General features: G+C 34.9%; 1 protein-coding gene across 5 annotated transcripts in view; it reads left to right on the top strand.

Annotated features, from left to right (window-relative positions):
- Ptp99A (Protein tyrosine phosphatase 99A) overlaps positions 1–20,513 on the top strand; it is a 286,683-nt gene that overhangs the window by 22,652 nt on the left and 243,518 nt on the right. The window contains exon 1 of one of the 5 annotated variants that reach the window (XM_066299453.1): positions 8,694–8,769. The exons of the other annotated variants lie outside the window; for them this stretch is intronic. The gene's annotated coding sequence lies outside the window, so the exon portion shown is untranslated. Of the gene's footprint in view, positions 1–8,693; positions 8,770–20,513 lie in introns of those variants that run through there. 5 annotated transcript variants of the gene reach the window in all.

The following is a 20,513-nucleotide window of genomic DNA, read 5'->3' as shown; positions in this document are numbered from 1 at the left end:
TGAACCTTTAATAGTTTTTTGTGTTCCCATATACAAAATAAAGATACTCAAAATTTTTTAAGCAAAACCATTTTTACAGTGCATTCTCTTTTCTATGTCACGCAGTGTACGCGTTTTAATATGAGGAACCCTGTATTATCTATTCCATATCTTAGATCATCCATTACAATTTTTCGATATAAACCTAATCGAAGATTTATGGAAGAAATGAGAGAAACAAATAAGAGCTTCAGCAATGAGAAGCACAATTACGGATAAAAATAGTCTAAAAGAACCCTGCAGACAACTTGGGATTTTACACCCTCTAGTTGCACCGAAAATCTTGTCCTTCCGATGCCAAGAAGACTAATAGCCGTTACTAAAGCTGAAAGGGGACTAACGAAATATTGAATTATTTTTGGTTTTATAATATTGGAACTTTAATTTTAATTTATTTTAATGATTCATGATATGTCACTATCTCGAGAGGATGTACCGAGGGCATCGGTGCGACTTGCCAAAACTTGTCAGAGCTTGTCAAAAATTGATTAGAAAACAGAGTTTAAATACAAACTGTTTAAATTCGGTCATGCAAATGCCTATTACACTCGTTTCTGACTATCACAAAATTACTTCGTCATATGACAGATTTGAAGCGTTAGAGCGAATCGAAGCGAAAAACCACAAAGTGCAATATTTACTACCAACAGTTAAAAAATAGCTCCCACAATGTAGAAATGATCAAGATACGACAGGAGTGTGTTTACTAATATTTATGCAATTCCTCGCTCAAATAGCCCCATTGCAATGATACACTGTGACATGACGGTCATTTCCATTATGGTCGTGACATCACTCACATCACTATTTATTCTAATTTTTTGAGTGCACTGGAAAAAACTGTTGCCTACCGAAAAAAATAATGTGCACTGGACCGAAAATATGGATCTCGAATTCTACGCGCATTGAAATCTAATAAGTATTCAAGCGAACCGATCCGAAATCGATATAGTCTTTAGGGCCGGGTCCTTGATTTTCAAAATTTGGTATCCTGTGTCTGGCTAACGAGCATATCCAGATCAATGCTTATAAGAAAAATCTACCTTAAAATCAAACAAGAAATTACCCGATGACGTGCTGACCTACCATTAATTAACACCCTGTATAATTTCAGTTACATGTTGGTATTTGCACGAAAAAAATTTGTGCATATTTTATGTGGAAAATACGATTAGAAGTTTTTTTTCAAAACTGAAATTAGTTTTTAACCAAGCAGGGCGGCACTCTAATAGATGCAAATTTAAAATAGGCACCGTGAGCTTTTCCAGAGTTTACCAGAACAAAGAGATCTGTAGAGATTTGTGGATATGTTACCCATCACTATTATAATATAATGCATCAAGTGGTCGCATTTAACCATATTTCATTAAATTTGATACCCTATACTCTACCGAACCGAAGTTTAGCTATTAAATTGAAGGGGAGTGTACGCAAGTAATTTAAGGGTATTTCGTTCCAAAGGGTCTCGTGAAGAAAGTTTGGGCTAAAAAGCAGGTTTAATATTTGTGATTTTGCAGGCGAACAAGCTGCAATTTAAGGCCATTTAAAACATATAATTTTGAGCTACAGCTTATATATAATGAAACGGTGCCCCTTTCTGTTCAAACAAGCCAGGTTCCTTTGTTATTAATGGAGCTTTGTCGGCTATAAATGCTCGTAACATGTGTAAGAAATTATTTTCCTTAATGTTTCGTAACCGAAAAATACCATTTAGATGCCGCTATGCTCGCTCAACTCTCGTAAGATTTATCTTACTGTTTTTTATGGTGAAAATCTAGGTATTAAATAGTCGTTAAGTAAGATATATTTGCCTCAACCCGTAACCCGTAATCCTCGGAGCATGTTATATTGTATGATGATGCCGATGCATCATTCAATTCTTCGTAATATATCAATTTAATGTTTGTGTTTCTTCGATGCCTTAATGTTATTGGTTTTGTTTGAGAATGCTCCGAAAAACTGATTTATTTTCAGACGTCTGAATGATACAAATCACCCACTTGCGTTATTAAGAAATCAATATATGCCTTGTTCCGTATGCATCGATTAGGGGCCTCTTTCGTAAGCCTTATTGGCCTAACTCGTAGAAAAATACTCCTACATAAATCACGAGAAATCATATCAGAAACACCTGTTGCGATTCCGTGCATCAATTACCTCCAATTAAATCCTTTTCGGTATAAAATATAACATACGATGCCTTGCGAAATAACTTATTAATCCACGTTTGCCTCGCCTAAGTGATTTAATGACTGAGAGGGTACCTTTGATATGCAAAGTTAAATGCTTAAAGGTAATTAATTTGTTTCTACAATGTATAGGGTTATCTACTTCAAAGAGATCTAGCCGAGAACAGGAGGGATTAGTTTCGTTAATCTATAGGGAACTTTCCACCTCAGTTCGGCTTTAAAATATCCAGTTTTCTAGTGAAATATTCACACTGCAGCTCATGGTGGAATGCTCCAACAGGTAAGCTTGTACGTATACGCATTTTCGAAAGGTTAATTTCAAACGTTTCGAAGGGTCATAATTCATCTATCGCTTGCAAACAACGTGAAATCTTATTAAGGAACTTTTTTGCTGATGCAGAAAAATAGGGTACAATTTACAAAATGGTATTACCATAATACACCCGGAAGTTTGCAACATGTTAGCACGTGAAAATATGAATAAAATAAAAGGAAATTGCCGGTTTTACATTTCCATATGAAAATCACATTACTGTTTATGGTGGTCAGTTTTAGAGTAATAACATTTCAAAGTACTTTCGGTGATGCTGTATTATTACGTGACGTTTGGCCGGCTAAATTGTAACGTAATATGAACATTCTCTTCTGTAAGTGCTTATTACTTTCCTTTCACCACTCGTTTCACACAGTTATAGCGCATTTATAGAAAATAGTCTTTTGGGAACTGGGAAGCTATGTAATGCAATGCTGAGGCGTGAAGAGCAAATTGAATTAGATTTCTCGCAATTTCAGTCTAACATTTCTTATGAGTATTAAAAAAAAGGTCTTGTCGACTTTGGCGCGCACGAAATTAGCGAATCTGCTTCCATAAGATTGCTGTCTTAAATCATATTTACGTTGAAAGAGGCTCTTTCCATTTCCTGGAAATGGCGCCTAACACATCAGTGGAGTTCATTCTATACAGGGTGTCCGGAAAGGTCACCTCATAAATTCTAGGAGTCACCGGCAAGGTGAGAATGACGTTAATATTTCATATGAAGAAAATTCCTTGCGGACTTCTTTACCAAGTGGTTCGCTCCCAAAGTGAGAAGTTAAAAAATATAATTTTTGCGGTGATTTTTTTACAATTATCATGGAGACGGTGAAAGTTGGGAGGTGTCAATAACTCATAGTCGCGTTTATTTTGGTATGTCTGAAAACAATCAGACTTCTTCGGGAATGCCAAATGTCGGCAATAAACTATAACGAAAGGGTATCCTAACCCTGGAAACTTCCCCATAATGGTGTCCCTTGAAGTAGTTTATTGCCGATAGAAAAGGGATTTGCACTGTAAAGATTTTCCAAGAATCCCACTGCAGTACGTCTGTGATATTGGTTGCAATTAGCCATAGTGGTAGAAAAGGTTGTAAACCCTGGTGATTTCAACCCAACTAGAGGCAAACAAAGGACAAATCCCTGGTACCGCGGAGGACGTCCAATTCCAATAATTCAATAAAGGGTCGTCACCGCGTGACAAGGGATGGGTAGTGGGAACTGACTGTTGAGGCTTCCACCCACTTTTTAGTCAGCTCACACTAGACCTCATCAGAGATTGACAATTCGCAAAAAGTCAAAATTTGCCCTTGAAATCATCAGACACCAATCACTCGTCAATACCTTTAAGCTAAGAACTTTGTTAATATACAAATTCAAAAAGTCAATCAAGCAATTCAATTCAACTCAGTTTCTTTCGGTCTGACAAAAACGAGAGTGGTCCTTCGGAAACAAAAGGTTGAGAACCAGCCGCGGAAGCAGAACCCACTAACTGCTACATTGTCCAGGGGAATGACATAATTCCCCCCAAGACATGGTATGTAAACAGACGTTCCATACGTCTTCCTTATGAAAAGGAAATCAAAATTTCTCATTTAAACTTATTAGTTTTTTCGTAGTTTAATTTTTTCATAATTTTCCTACAAAAATGGTATATCTTGCTTCAATCGATAGCTTCTACCGTTTTTGGAGAAAAACACATTTTGTTAACAACATACAGCACACATACAAACAATTCGAAAGCAAATAAAATAACAGTTTATTAGAAAAAATAGGTAGAGATTACAGTTAAAATGATCAAAAATATTCATGTCAACATTCAGTGTCATCAACATGAGTTATTTTAATAATGCCTTGCAGTCTGCAACGAGCAGAATGCAGATATGCATCTAATGCTCGGACTTATAGAAGGTAACGTTGTCAAAGCTGCTGTGTTGCAATCTAAGACTCTCATATTAAATATTCTTTATAACTTTGGCTCTAATAAATACCATTTTCATAATAATATTTTGTTTGATCTCAAACTGTTGGCATGTATGGTGCATGTTGGCAATAAGATGAGTTTTTTTCAAAAACGGTACAAGCTATCGATTAAATCAAGATATACCGTTTTAGAAGGAAAATTATGAAAAAATTTAACTACAAAAAAACTTATTTCTCTAACTAACTAAAATAATTAATAAAGTTAAATGGGAAATTTTGATTTCCTTTCCATAAGGAAGACATATGAAACGTCTGTTTACATACCAAAATAAACGCGACTATGAGTTATTTACACCTCCCAACTTTCACTGTCTCCATGATAATTATTGGAAAGACGCACGCAAAATCCTTTTTCTAATTTCTTACTTTTAGAGCGCATAACATGGTAACGAAGGCCGACAAGCATTTTTTTATGCGAAGTACTAGCATTACTTTACCTTCTATATAACCCTTAGAGTTTATGATATGACCTTTCGGGATACCGTGTTTATAAAAAAAAAAAAACGAAAATAAACACTAAACTAAATTGTATGAGAGGTGAATTTCTAAAATGCGTGAAACGTTCTGAAACTCCTCCATTTAGTCGTTGAGGAATGATAATTTCTTTACGTGATTCAAGAGGTTGATTTGAGATAAGTAATTGGCATTTGAATTTTACACCTACACTGTGTTTATTAAATAAAGAAATGAGTTATCACGACAGAGCCCACAAAAAATGGTTCAGAGATAAACTTGCCGGCGATAATAGTGGTTCGAAATGTTGCGGAATGGTCAAAATCAAAACCACTTTCACCACATATATATATACCGCGTGTCCCAGATTGAGGGGGTCAGTACGTAACCATATATTCCTTGGTGAAAAATATATCGATCCATGGTGATCTACTTATATATGAAATTGTCTCCCTCAGGAGATAGAGCCTCTCAAAATATATATTTTTTTTTAAGTGTGCAGATAAGGCAAAAACTACTATATGGAGTGCAACAAAATTTGATAAATAATATTTCTGTTTCTCGGGGCATATTCGACAAGGGTTGTTATTCTAAAACCATCAGAGGTCGTGGTGTATAAGTATGTCACCACGAATCGATATATTTTTAATTAAGGAATATGTGGTTAAGCATTGACCCTCTTATTCTAAGACAGCCTGTGAATGTTACCGACAATTCCATCTAACTAAGAAAAAATACTATTAACTATCACCGTACAACAATTCTAGGGTTTCCTAGTCAAAATTAGAGTTTTCTAAGAAGGTTAGTTGAATCCAGTTTTAACCTAGGAAATGTTAGTAGTTATTAGTTTCTATGGCACACGTTTTGTCAAAAACTATAGTTTTCACTAAATATTATTTATACTTTATATATATATATATACAGGGTGATTCTAGATAAGTGGGACAAGCAAATATCTTGAAATCGAGAAGATCTACAAAGAAATGTGCAAACAAAGTCTTTATTTTCGGTGCCTCAACTTTTTATATTGTCAATATTTTTTTTCAAGGTCACCTTCACCTGTCTTTTAGGGTCAACTTCATTTTTTCAAATGTAACACCCAATTTTTTTTGGAGATTTGAATTCTTTTTTGGCAGTAAAAATGTTTTTACTTGAAATATTTTTTGCTAAAAGTAATGAAATTCGTAATAATTCCAAACTCTTATCCCGCGAACGCTAGAAGTCCAATTTTATAAAATTTCTGTTAAAACAGTTAAATTAACAGTTAAAAACAGTTAATTTAGAGCAAAGTTTGACAATGTGGTTTCAATATTACGGTTGCCCCGCTCATTATGCTAGGAATGTCAGAGAAGTTTTAAATAAACATTTTCCACAAGGATGGATTGGGCGTGGTAGTGAAGTTAACTGGCCAGCCCGATCACCAGATTTGACTTCACTAGATTTTTTTTTGTGAAGTCCTTTAAAACAAGTAGTTTATAGTCGAGTACCAAATACTTCCGAAGACATGAAAATTCGGATCAAAAACGCTTGTCGAAACATTACAACTGAAATGCTGGAAAATACCAAACAACCATTTCAAAACAGAATTGTTACGTGCCGTGAACAGCAGGGAAACCATTTCGAACATCTGTTGGACTGATTTTTGTTATAATAAATTAAAATTTACTGCAAAATTAATAAAAGTGTTAAAATAAATTAATAAAGTTTAATGAAATGTTTTTTATTTTGTGTCTGTTATTATTATGAATTTCATTACTTTTAGTAAAAAATGTTGCAAGTAAAAACATTTTTATTACCAACAAAGAATTCGAACCTCAAAAAAAAAATTGGTTGTTACGTTTGAAAAAATGAAGTTGACCTTAAAAGACAGGTGAAGGTGACCTTGAAAAAAAAATTGACATTATAAAAAGTTGAGGCCCTGAAAATAAAGAAGACTTTGTTTGAACATTTTTTTGTAGATCTTCCCGATTTCAAGATATTTGCTTGTCCCACTTATCTAGAACCACCCTGTATATCTATATATAACTAGCTATTACTTAGCCGTTTAGTAAATTTTAATATTTTAACTCGTTTTATTGTTCTAATTATTTAAAACACCAACTTTATTAATAGTTAAATATTACAGCTTTAATATAAAATACTTTAAAAATTTACACACCGCCGTTTTACTTCAAAAACAAAGTATATCAATAAGAAACGCTAAACATGTAGGAAACTCTAGTGTCATTTAATAATAAAATTAACAAAAATAATTGAAAAAAAAAACTTAAAGTGTCCATACGTGAACTAACTTATAGACAGACCAATTGCGAAGAAATAAAGATGAGCACATGTAGATGCAGATAGCCCTAAGAGGGTATAGATGAGTACATAACTCTCGGAAATAACCGGAAACTATCAGGTGCACTTAAAGATAGATTTTACTTGGGAGACTTATAGGTACCTGCATAAAGTCTTGATTAAGAAATAATGAAAAAACAATATTTATTAGGACCCTCCAATGGAGGAAAAATATATAGGGTGTTTCCTAAGTACGGTACATAACTTCGGGAGCGTATTCTACAGCTAAAATGAAGGTAATTTTGTTATATAAACTATATCTCAAAAATGCTTCGTTGCGGAAATACAGGGTGTGAAAATTTCTTTAAAAATTACAATTTCCGAAACTACTTGAGACATTTTAATGACATCTTGCAGGGTTTGAGAGTTGGCAGCGGTGCGTATTTCACGCTAAAAACAGTGGCTGTTGCGTAACCAGTGGCGTGTGGGCAGGATAATTGCTGGATATTTTAATGGAATTTAATGGAAATTCTTTTCCAATATTTTGTTCCTTTTTTAATTATTTGTTCGATTTGGAAGAAAAAACGTCTCTTGACTTTTTTTCGTAGGATGCATCGTTTTCGAATAAATAAATAAAAAAATTGTAGTTAAATTTTTTCATTCTTTTTTATTATTCTTAAGAAAAGAAATACTTGTATGAAGATATGAATTTTTTGTTGCGTACTTGCCTGTTTGGTACCGAAATTGTCGACATTTTACTAGGCACCAACACCGTTTATTTATCTGTGCGTGAGACATTAAATTTCAGACAATAACATTTTCACACCCTGTATTTCCGCAACGAAGCATTTTTGAAATATAGTTTATATAACAAAATTACCTTCATTTTAGCTGTAGAATACGCTCCCGAAGTTATGTACCGTACGTAGGAAACACCCTGTATAAAATGCCCATTGAAATTTAGGATTAACAAGATATTATAGCATTTTCAACATCTTGAACCACTGGACGGTTTATCAGGCGTCAAGACATTTTTGCTGCATTTTTTGTGGATCCTGCCGTGACGTCTCATTTCTTCATTCCATAGACGCAGTATAGTTAAATTTGTCTCTTTAAATTTTATTTCCTGTGTTGGTGATTATTCTAAGTGGTATTTGCTAGTGTTTATTTCCTTTTTATGTGTCCGACGTTAACCTCCAGCTGAAGCCTAAGTAATCAAGTCCTATCCATGTTTATTAAAGACGCCACGCGTCAATTTCTATGATATACTCATAAAAAATTATTTTGAAAAGAGTGACCGATTTGTCATTGAAACGTTATCAAGGATTTTCGCCCGAGAGCGTGATTTCACCGCTGCAGCAACCTTTACTGGGGTGTGAGTGATTAGACCCAAAAGAAGAAAGAACGATCTGCCTCAAAAGTACAAAAGTTATTAAAATTAACATAACAATATCGATTTTTGTTGTCACATATTTGCTTTTCACCCGATGCGGTATTCGCCAGACGGATGGTGGTAAGAACACAATGGTACTTTGTTATCAGTTTGCTTGGAGGTGGTATTCTTCCATTATAAATTTAGTGCTGACTCTGTGAAAACATTTTAAGTACTTGAAAAAGTTAGTTCCTATTCATGTGAATTGGTCTGGGAATGAATTTGTAATGAACGAATTTAGTACACTCTGGAAACGCAGCGATCAATCTTGACCACAATGTTATTTATTTAAAAATGTCGTAACTAGACTTTTCTCATGAAAAATCGTCCCATTCATTTATTTCCTCTTAAATTACCTCATAAAACATTCTTTAACTGTTACAAACAAATTGAAGTTCCGATCGTGTGGGTGCTGAAATGGACAAGCCCAACTCAATTCTCATTTATACAAATGTAAATAATGACTCCAATATATAAAAAGGTTAAGAAATTTAGAAACCCCCACTAAAACGGTGCTAATTGAAGTCTTGGGCGAAGCTAAAGGTAGTGTAACCCTCTGAAATGTTTAATCGAATTATTTGGCTATAAAGGAGGTTAATTAATAAGTCAATGGTGACCTGTCAAGCCTTTAAACACCTTGAGAATGTTTTCCATAATTACTATTCTGTTTTGTGTCAGTCAGGTATCGGAATTTCCATATTTTAATAGATTGTACTCACTCCGAGCTTCGGTAACAATGTTGCATCCCTGGGGGTATTTCGTTAAAGGTTGGGACACCGATGAACTTAATACAAAATTTTATGACAAATTTGACCAATTAACCGAGTTTGTAGGCGAAGTCGACTCGTTGGTGTAAGTGATTATTGGATATCAAAATGTTTTTTGTGCAATATACAGGGTTCCCCATATTAGACTATGCACTTTAAAAGTCAAATAAAAACTTTCTAATCAGAGCAAAAACAAATCTTTTATTGGGCCACTATATAGCTAATTCTATGGGATTTCTTAGTCGTTTATATAATCGTTCATTTTTTTAAAATCGTATCTTCTAATTGCCCGCCATCAAGTTCAATGCAAATTTGAATTTTCAGTTCAACATTTTGCATCACTCGACAGAATAAATCTCGATCTATTCTTGCAGTTTTTTTCCGAATTCGCTCTTTTAGTTTCAGAATTGTTGCTACACCACACTAAACGACGATTTTTGGATCATGGAGCTTTTGGTGAACAATTCGCGAGAATTTTCATACCAATAACGAACGGCAGGGGTAAAAATTTAAAAATTATTGTTACAGAACTAGTTATTTTGACTAAACAATTTAAATCTTAACGAAGCTGACGAAGTCTTCTTTCGTGGATCCAGGTCAAGATGGAGGTTTGCTTGGCCGGGTAATGCAAAATTTAGAATTCAAAATTACGTTGAAGTTGATTGAAGGCATATGCCATGTCTTCTATATGAAGACATGATGTTTAAAAATTGAATAGTTATCTAAATTATTAATAAATCTCATAGAATTAGCTACACTGACTTTCAAAAAGACCGCAACACCAAGAAGAACGCACTGTATGCATTTGAAATTTTGGTATGATTTTAGCCTTGTAAAGAGAAAAAAATGATAAAAATTTCAAGTTCGTATTTTAATGCGATATGAAGTTTTTCTTTACTTTTTTATCTGTGACGATCGTTCTTTTTGCAATTTTTTTTACAGGCGGATAGCGGTAAAGGTACTATTGTTAGTACCATATGGAATGTGTGGTAGTGCAAAATACCTCGTGTACGCCAAAATGCAGTTTATCGACAGCTAACTCCCTTTGAAAGGGGAACAATTATTGGTATGCATGAGGCAGGTTTACCTTGCCGCGAAATTGCACGTAGATTGGATCGAAACGCATCAACACTGCTAAGAGCTTGGAGAGATTGGTCTAACGAAGGGTCAGTAAATCGTCATCGTGGTAGTGGCCGTCCAAGAATGACGAACCGACGCGAAGACCGGCGACTTCGTCGTTCAGCGACCGGCGCCCCGTTTGAAACAATTTCGTCTCTTGGTGCTGACTGGGCAGCCACCCTAAATCGAAGGGTCTCCCTTAGCACGATGTATCGCAGAATTCGAAGTTTTGGGCTAAATTCATATCGTCCTATGGCTTCCATTATCACGAAATCACAGGGTGGCCCGACTGGAGTGGTGTCGTCTGAGAGTGCAATGGGTGGATCAGTGGAGAAGAATCGTGTTCAGTGATGAGAGCCGATTTTGTTTATGGCGATCTGATGGACGGTTATGTGTTAGAAGGCGCAGAGGAGAGCGATTAAATTTGGACTTTTTAGAAAGGCATCATTCTGATTTAACACCAGGTGTCATGATTTGGGGTGCCATCCAGTATGGTAGTCGGTCTCCTCTTGTTTCCATTTACGATAGATTAAATGCTCAGAGGTACATTAATAGTGTCTTAGAACCGGTTCTTGTACCATACATGCACGACCATCCTGCAAGCACATTTCAACAGGATAATGCGCGACCACATGTAGCCAACGATACTTTGAAGTATTTGGGAGCTGAAAATTTGGATACTTTGCCTTGGCCAGCTCGGTCTCCAGATTTGTCCCCAATAGAGCATGTATGGGATATAATGGGTCGGAGACTTCAACGTTTAGCTCGCCCTCCAGAGACCGTAGATGAACTCCGCGAGCAGGTGCAGATTGCCTGGGATAAAATACCACAGGAAGATATTGAGAATTTAATTTTAAGCATGCCCCGTCGCTTACAGGAATGTATTAATTTAAGAGGAGATACCACCCATTATTAAATTATTATTAAATTTTTTCACTTATTCACAATAATTTTCTTTAGATATTTTGATCGTTTTTATCCATTACCCGACCAAACGTGATGCCAGAATTTCAAACGTGTACGATGTGTTCTTCTTGGCGTTGCGGTTTTTTTGAAAGTCAGTGTAATAATCCAATAAAAATGTTTTTACCTTGATTAGAGAGTTCTCATTTGCCCTTTAAAGTTCGTAGTTTAATGTGGAAAACCCTGTATAATACTTAGTTAAAGGAAATGTAAACTAAACTGCGGTTGTGTTTTTTCACTCCAAGCCGAAACCCGGATGCATGAAAAATATGCAGAATAAGGTGACATCATATATTTTTGTTAAATAAATCCCATAAAAATAAATAAATCCTGTATCAAAATTACTGGTGGGCATATTTATGTTCCACGATAAAAAGAAGGAATTTATTTATGTTTACTTTCACTCTGACTACTAACTCATTTTAGTTTTGAAAAATAGCTTTTAGCTGCATTTGCCCTATAATAATGGTATAGATCTGGAAATGCTCCGTTAGCGAGATACAAAGTGCCGTTTTCGGTGCGGTTCGCATACGCGGCAAGGTTAAATATTTTTATAAATATAAAACTCGTGGATTAATTACTAAACGTTAAATTGCTAAACGTCCTCCTGTAATGTAAATATTTCATACCTCCATTTAACCCCATTTTACAGCCTGCTACCAACGCTAAATTTTTAAATTGGATATAGAGATTTGGCATACCTCATTTGAAAACGTAAAAATATATTTTTTTCATTTAAAAAAATAAATTATAGCGTTTTGAGGACGTAATAAATAGACGTTTTAAATGGAGGGGGTTAAATGGAAGGAAGATATTTTTTGATTACGGCAATAAATTATTTTAGAACTTTGAATTTACGCGTTTTGGGATGAAAAGGCATATAGATATAGACTCATTAATAGGTTTATATAAATTTGAAGGAATAGTTTTGAGTGAAAATTCCTCAAAAAAAGATGGTAGCTTTTTTTCAAGTTTTCAAAATTCGAGCGTCAGTATCTTGGGAATCAATAGCCTATTTGCCCTATTACTCAATACCACCCTCCTCTTCTCAAACTAACCACTTTGAAAAGCTGTAAAAGTGTGTATGAATCCGGTTGTAATGTCTGTTTTAATTTCTGAAATACTTGTTCATTTTAACATGTATTTTTAAATATTTTGCTACTTGAAAGTGCTGTAAAACGAGGAGAATTAAGAAAATCTCGGTCGATCTGTGGATGATGATGATCATCTTCATTTCAAAAATTATGTTACAGAAGACTATATACAGGGTGTCTCATATTAAAGGGCTAATCTGGGAACCCGAGAGTCCTTATGCGAGAATAATTAGACTGTCCCTATGACACTTTGTTTTTTGGCGCTTTATACTCGTTACACAGGGTGTTGAAGTTAGTTAAAGTATAATACTTTTGTTAATAACTTGGATACTTAGCATATTTTAATGAAATTTTGCAGTCATATATACGTACATATATAATTTAATTAGACGCATATTTCGTATAAATTGGGTTAAAAGATTTGGAGAAACAATGGGGGGTAGTTAACGCATTTGCCCCCTAACTTTTTTGAACACACGCCAATGGGGCATTCGGTTACTTATTCAAATTAGTTGTTTCTTTATCTGGATTTTTTTTTATTCTTGCAAAATTTTAATTTGCACTTTAGAAGAGCTTTCAGCTTATTGCACCTCAGCACGTGACGTTCCATTTTTTATTAACCTGCGAACGTAGTTCCAAAACACACGTTATTCCCGTTTTAGTGCTCCGTGTACGTTACACTTGTCTTGATTTTGTATTTGAAAAGGAATCATTCTCGTGATGATATCCGGATTGTTATGGAAAATTTGTAAAATTTCGTCTTCCTGGTGTGGCTAATTAAATAAATTAAGAATAAAGCTGACATACCTTTTAAAGTATGTTGTGAATTAAAATTTTACAAGAATGAAGAAATACGGATAAAGAAACAACTAATCTGAATAACTAAACAAATGTGCTATGGGAGTGCACAAAAAAATTTGGGGGGAAAATGTGTTCACGACATCTCATTTTCCCCATTACTTTTTCAAATGTTTTTATTCAAATTATAGGAAATATGCGCCTAGTTGAAGTATACATTACTGAAAATTTTCATTAACGTATATGAAGAAACAGCCATGTTATTAACAAAAATATTTCTTTTTTATTAACTTCGACAACCATTCCTATAAAGCGCCAAAGAAAAACGTGCCTTAAAGCAAGTCGAATTATTTTCGGATAAGAAACCTACGGTTGGCCTATTGGCCAGCTAACACGAAACACCCTGTTCACCCCATTTCAGAATCAACTACAGCTTTCTTAATGTGTTTGATATTTTACATAGCTTTTATGCTCACTGGAGGCCTATTATCTAGTTTAATATAGCTACAGAATAGGCAATGTTCATATATTGATAGAGGATGTAATGGAAGGGTATAATTTAATGTTCTGTTTCTATAATTAGTGACTAGGGTGGATATTACCATTTGCCTTTGTCAGGAGAAGGCATTATCTAATTCCATACCCAAAAGTTTTACAAAATGCCTTATACAAACGTTTGTTACTGTAGGTTCACGTTTATTGGCATTACCCAAGTTTGCTCTGCTTGTCCGAAATATTACAGCGTTCGTTCGCTTCTTGTTAACTAGTAAGTTTGTTTTTAGAAAACCATTCATTAGCCATAACCAATGTTTATCTTGTGCTGATTTGTGGCAGGTAAATTGAACCCTACAGTACATGATACTGTAACGTTGTTGCTAAGCAAACTTCTGGGGCTTTAATAAGAGATGTATCGTTTAAAGAACTGTAATCATTTCAATCATTATTCTCTTTCCTATTTTTTCTACGTTGTCTTGAAGAAGCATTATTTGATTTGACCTAGGCGCTAAGTGTGACAGCATGAAATCAACTTATACAGGGTGAGTCGGGAGGATCGTGCCAAACTTCAGGAGCGTGTTGTACATGAAAAATAACTGTAAAAAAATTCAAATGTTGTTATCCGATTTTCGTTTGTTTACAAGTTATAGCGTAAATAAAATTAAAACATAAAATTAAAAAAAAAATTATAAATTTCATAAGAAATTCCATAAATTAACGTTTGAATATCATAGTAAACGTTTAAAAATATTTCCATTAACTTCTAAACATTTTCGGCTTCGTCTATGAAGAGCATTCGTTGCGCTCCTGATTGTTTCATGTCTTTCTTTAATGGCAGCTGCAGCATTTCTAATGCGTTGAATTAGTGCATCTTGAGGGTCCACTTTTACTCTGTACACTTCAGTTTTAAACCAACCCCACAAACAATAGTCTAGTGGTGTGAGGTCTGGAGACATTGGAGGCCAACTAATAGGGCCACCACGACCAATCCAACGTCCAGGTACATTTATGGTAAATAGAATCCTAGTTAAAAAATGTTATTTACGCTATAACTTGTAAACAAACGAAAATCGGATAACAACATTTGAGTTTTTTTACATTTATTTTTCATGTACAACACGCCCCTGAAGTTTTGCACGATCCTCCCGACTCACCCTGTATACGATATAAAGTGGTGGCCATAAGTATGGAATATCAAATATTTTAATTTATTTTGCATTTAGTATTCAGTATTGAGTGTTACAGTTCGATAGAATTTGAAGCCGAATTGGTAAAAAAAATATATCTTTCGGAAGATCTTCGATCACGAATAGTGAAGATGTCAAATAACGGAGCCAATCAGAAGGACATCGCAAAAACATTTGTTGTGAGCCAGGGGTGTGTGTCGGAAATTTTGAGGAAGTTTTGGGTATTCAACGCCGGAAAAAACCATCCGAAAACAGGACGTCCCTGAAAAACAACAGCCCCTACAGACCAACGTATTAACATTATATCCTCCAGAGATCCCGAAAAATCATCGCGCTTAATAAAGGAAGAAATTACAACTAATAGTGGTATTGAAATTAGTGATCGTACTGTGACGCGTCGTCTATGTGATACTGGATTGTTTGGACGATTGGCAGTGAAGAAACCATTAATTTCCAAAAAAAACCGGAATTCCAGAATTAAGTTTGCACGCTCACATCTGTTTTGGACACCCGAAAAATGGAATTCCGTCCTTTTCAGTCATGAAACCAAAATCAAACTGTTTCATTCGGATGGAAAAACTTACGTTCGGCGACCAATAGGGAAGAGACTTGATCCCAAGTACCAAAAGCCCACCGTTAAACATGGCGGTCAGAGCTCAATGGTGTGGGGATCTTTTTCGAAATCTGGAGTCGAAATTGATGGAATAATGGATCGGTTTTTATACAAAGATATCCTAGAGCAGCATATGCCTCTATTTGCCGAGGAAGAAATGCCACTGGTATGGCGGTTCCAACAGGATAATGATCCTAAACATTCTTCGCGGTTGATTAAAAATTGGTTTATTGAAAAGCAGATAGATGTTACAGAATGGCTTTCAAAATCTCCTGATTTAAATCCCATCGAACATCTGTGGGACCATTGGAAACGAAAAATTAGACAAAGACACGTGTCAAATACTGAAGAATTGTGGAGGATCATACAAGAAGAATGGAAAAACATTTCTTCTTCAACGTGCCAGAATCTAATTGATTCAATGCAGCGTCGATGTCAGGCTGTCCTAGATGCTAAGGGGTATGCCTGAAAATATTGAGTTTACCTAAGATGGCAGGCTCCATACCATGATGTAAAAAATATTCCATACTTTTGTCCAAGTGTAATTTATCATTTTCATTTTTCTAAAAAGTTTTGCGATTAGAAGTCTGAATTTTATGTTATAATTATAGGAAATTAAATAAAGTCCTTCAAACATTTGTGTAATTTTTGTTTAGTATTTTTTAAAAAATATTTTATCAAATTAAAATAATATTTCATACTTATGGCCGCCACTGTACATGATAATACGAATTGCTGGTTTTCTTATTATCACCCGGAAACTAATAAAAAATTACTAAAATCGGTATTAAATGATTCAGATTGACTAGAGGGATTGTCTAACTTTTCTACAAATAAATTAATATTTCCCAGAACCGATACGAATGTTGAGGAATGACGTTTAATCTTGTTTTTCGTAGCTTATCAACAAAATGTGAAGCTCAAGCAAATAGAGTTGAAATTACGCATTTAATTCGGTAAATACTCAAAATTTTTGTAAAATCCAAATTGCTTAATTTAAAATCCGACTGGATATTTTGAGTTTTGAAAAATCACAGTTTCTTTTTAACATTTAAATTAGATGCCCTTATTGTCCCTAAAAATTTGGAAAATTTTTCCACTCCACATCAGAACAATCTATTCTATAATATTTAGAGTAATCCACATTTTAAGGATATTTTTGAAAATTGGGAATTGTGCATCGAAATTTAAATAATTCAGTTGAATTTTAAAAATACGGATTTACTTTCGAAATTTGGGATATTTTTTGGCTATTAAATCGGGATTTCTTCATAAAATCTGACAGAGCTGGAACTTACTAAAATACATGCTTACGTATGCTGCTGAGTTTTGGTAGAATGGTGCGCATCCAGATTTTTCCTTTAATTTTTGGGGGTACGTTTGACAAATTTCAATTTGCGAATTTGAAAAAATCGTTCGTAAACCACTAAATTGAAATTCGTCTCAAATCGCTAACCGGCGTTGATACGGTTTTGTTCAAATAGATATCGCAAACTCAATATGAACTAGATGAATGAAGGGTATAATACCGAAGAATCACCTGCTTGCGTTATGTAATATGACGTCAATGCCTAGAGGCACCTGCTCCCCTTTGCCCTTCGAAGGCCTTAAGTGGATTAATGACACAGATATTTATAATAAGAATGACGCTTTTAATTTAATTGACAAAAGTCAATGCGATTTTCAATGCATTTTTTTGAGGCAATTTTTTTTTCATATAATATTAAATTGGTAATAGATTAAAAATATACAATTTTCCTAACACGTTTTTCTGAAATCCTAATTGTGTTACAAGGGTACTCCACGGTGCAACTTGATATTATTATTTTTACTTGATGTGATAAACCCTATGTAGAATGCTCTGCGCAAACTTTTCTCGCAAAAAAGTTCCCTTGAGTCTCGTTAAGGCTTTTTCTTATTAAAATTAGCAAGGGACCTGGGTATAAACTGCAATATTAGCTCGTAGAATAGTTTGAACAAATCCGTCTCTTTATTTCTTTAATAAATGATTTGGAAAGTTTAGAAGAAAAAGTTCTCGTCCAAGAGATAGATTAAATAAAATTTATCGACGACATAAATTTCTTATTATATCTGTGCTTAACTTGGCCGAGTTAAATTATAGATACTTTTAGAGACCTCTTACATTGTTGAAATATGGCAAGGCTTTATCCAAAGGTCGTTTTATTAGAATATTCTCTCTATATTAGAGTGTTTGACACTACAGTTTTAGTTTTTAAAAAGCTCCGCGATGAAACAAAAGTTTTGCTTAAAGTTTCCCTGAAACAAATACCAAGCTGCCTTTCCTTGAGGGCTTAGCCCCAATATAAAGGATTTTGCTAGGAATTCTTAATAAGAATGAGTGGTGTAGCAAGAGATTGTTTCGATTAAACTCACTGAAAAGTTTTGGGATTTTATGCGAACTCGTTAGAGCGATTTTTATTACAGGTAACCAGATAATGTCCTAAATCTATTAGAAACTTTGGGAATGTTATATTTTAACCTTCAGCGAAGTTTAATGTTTAAAACCAGTTTTGGTTTCCACTTCTCAATAATTAGTTTTTACTAAGCCATAGACTGCTAATTAAGGCCGCATGCCCTGGAACACATTAGCCTTGGCGGGCATGCAATATAGGGACGGTGGAAAATCTTCCTTTAAAACTCTTGCAAATAAGCCCACGCTGAAAATTGCGGAAAACACATTAGTTTTGCTTAGCATGTAGCGGAAAATAATAGAACCGTGTATGTGTGCACAAGCTGCAACTAATTTTCCAAGTTTTTCGGACATTCACCCGTTTTATTTTGTTAAAATTCATTCAACATCACATTTAATTGAACCTCTACCTAGAGATGATACCATGGTGGATGCGTATTTCCAGACTTTCCTGGGAAATTGAAATACGTTGGTACCTTGAATCGCTCTGCGTTGCAAGTCCCTGTTAATTTCTTTGAAGCGACAAAGAAATAAACTCATTTAACAGCACAACTTAATGCAATAGCGCATACAGCAATGTAAATTTTACGTTTCAATTACGGAAAACATCTTCAAAGTGCTTAGAGATTTGATTGGCTTATTAATTAATTTCGCCTATAGACCAATAATTCAATTAAGTATTCCTGAGGGCCACACTACCTTTAGCTTTGCCAAAGACTTCATTAGCATTTGCATTCAATTTTGATTGGTTTAGGCTCTTTGTTTCCGAGCTTCTTTAAGCTATTATATTTCTCTTTATATTTATTTCGTATTCATTGATCACATTTTAAATAGAATTTGGTCCGAGCCGCCGGGATTTGGGGAATTTGAGCCAAAGATCTTTACAAAATTTCGAAATTAGCTGTCATGTCGGTTTTTCTAGAACCTGACGAAATGATTCGTTTGATGATTTACGCACACAATACAGGAAAATTAAAATATTTCTTTCATAAAAATTCAAATTTGACTTAAGCGAGACCTTACTATGACGTATCATTTTCCTCTTTGAAGCTTGTAAAAATCAGTTCTTCGTCGAAACTCCTATTTTCGCCACCAAATTTCATGCAATTTCAGCTTCGAATGTGAAATACATATTAATATTGTACTAAAATTGGCAATAAATTTAGAATTTAACGTTTTTTTTTATTGTAAGCAATTTTTTACTACGAAACCCGACCCGGCTCGAACGTGAGATGTCAGAGATCTAGCCCGACCCGAACGATTTGTCATGGGGTCGCTCGGGACGGGTCGGGCCATCATTTAGATGTTCCACCGACGAATCATTTCGTCGCGCCACTGAATAACGCCACTCAGTCGCTTGTATCAACCGATTTTGTCTCGCTACTTAGTCGCGCTGTAGAGAGGTTCATGTGGAAGGGGGCGAGAAAGTTAGTTCGGTTGTTCATATACGGAGAGCAGGGTGGTTTAGGTTATTTTAAACATTAATAATTCTGTTCATTCATATCAGTCAGTGCGGCTTACGCCAATAGAATAATCGCTCATGAATGGGCAGATGCTTCTAGGGAACTACTGTACTTGGTTATGGGCACTTTCTAGTACTTGAGACGTATATATGTGGCAAAGAGTAATTCGTGGCTCGTTTGGACGAGTTAGTTCCAATATTGGCGAGCTGGTTCAAAATTCATTTAAGTGAGAAGCGTTTCACAGCAACCGAGTGGCGCCACTTGGTAGCTCGTTCAAGCCGTCTGTGATTAGCAGCTCTTAAAACTTACGCTCTGAACTACGTGAGCAGTTGGGCCGGTCTATCTTTTCCTTGTTTTAAAGTTACGATTTCCTTTCTGCTTAAACGCTACATTCAGAATCTTTTTAATTCCCAAAACAACCCTTCAAAGAAGACTTTAATTAGAAATTTGGAATTGTGAGGTCATTACCGTTGAATCTGGACTATTCATTGTCGTAAATCGCGCAAGTTCATCTCTCCTTGGTTTCAAGCTACAGTTATTTTCTTTGCTTGCTTGCTTGCTTAACAGCAATCGTCAGAAGAGTATTTTTTTAATAAAAATTGAAAAGAAATTCCTTCCGTGAGGACTTGACTGTAAATTTGGAATTTTGAGGTCGTTGGCTTTGAGTGTTGATTGTCCAATGTCGCAGACTATATATGACCTCTGCTTTTTTTTAAGATTAGAGCTGGTTTTCTATTTACTGGACTGCAACTTTCGGAATAGGAACTATTAAGAAAAAGTAAAAAATTCACGTCTCAAAAAACATTTTAACTAGGGGTTTTAAAGTTTGAGGCTAAATAAGCCCCAGTCTGGACTATCATATGTTACCAGCCGTCTATAAATCTACCTCCTTTAC

The sequence above is a fragment of the Euwallacea fornicatus genome, chromosome 33, assembly GCF_040115645.1.
Source record: "Euwallacea fornicatus isolate EFF26 chromosome 33, ASM4011564v1, whole genome shotgun sequence".
Lineage (NCBI taxonomy): Eukaryota > Metazoa > Arthropoda > Insecta > Coleoptera > Curculionidae > Euwallacea > Euwallacea fornicatus.
The sequence above is the reverse complement of the archived record's forward strand: the minus strand, read 5'-3'. Positions and strand labels throughout refer to the sequence as shown.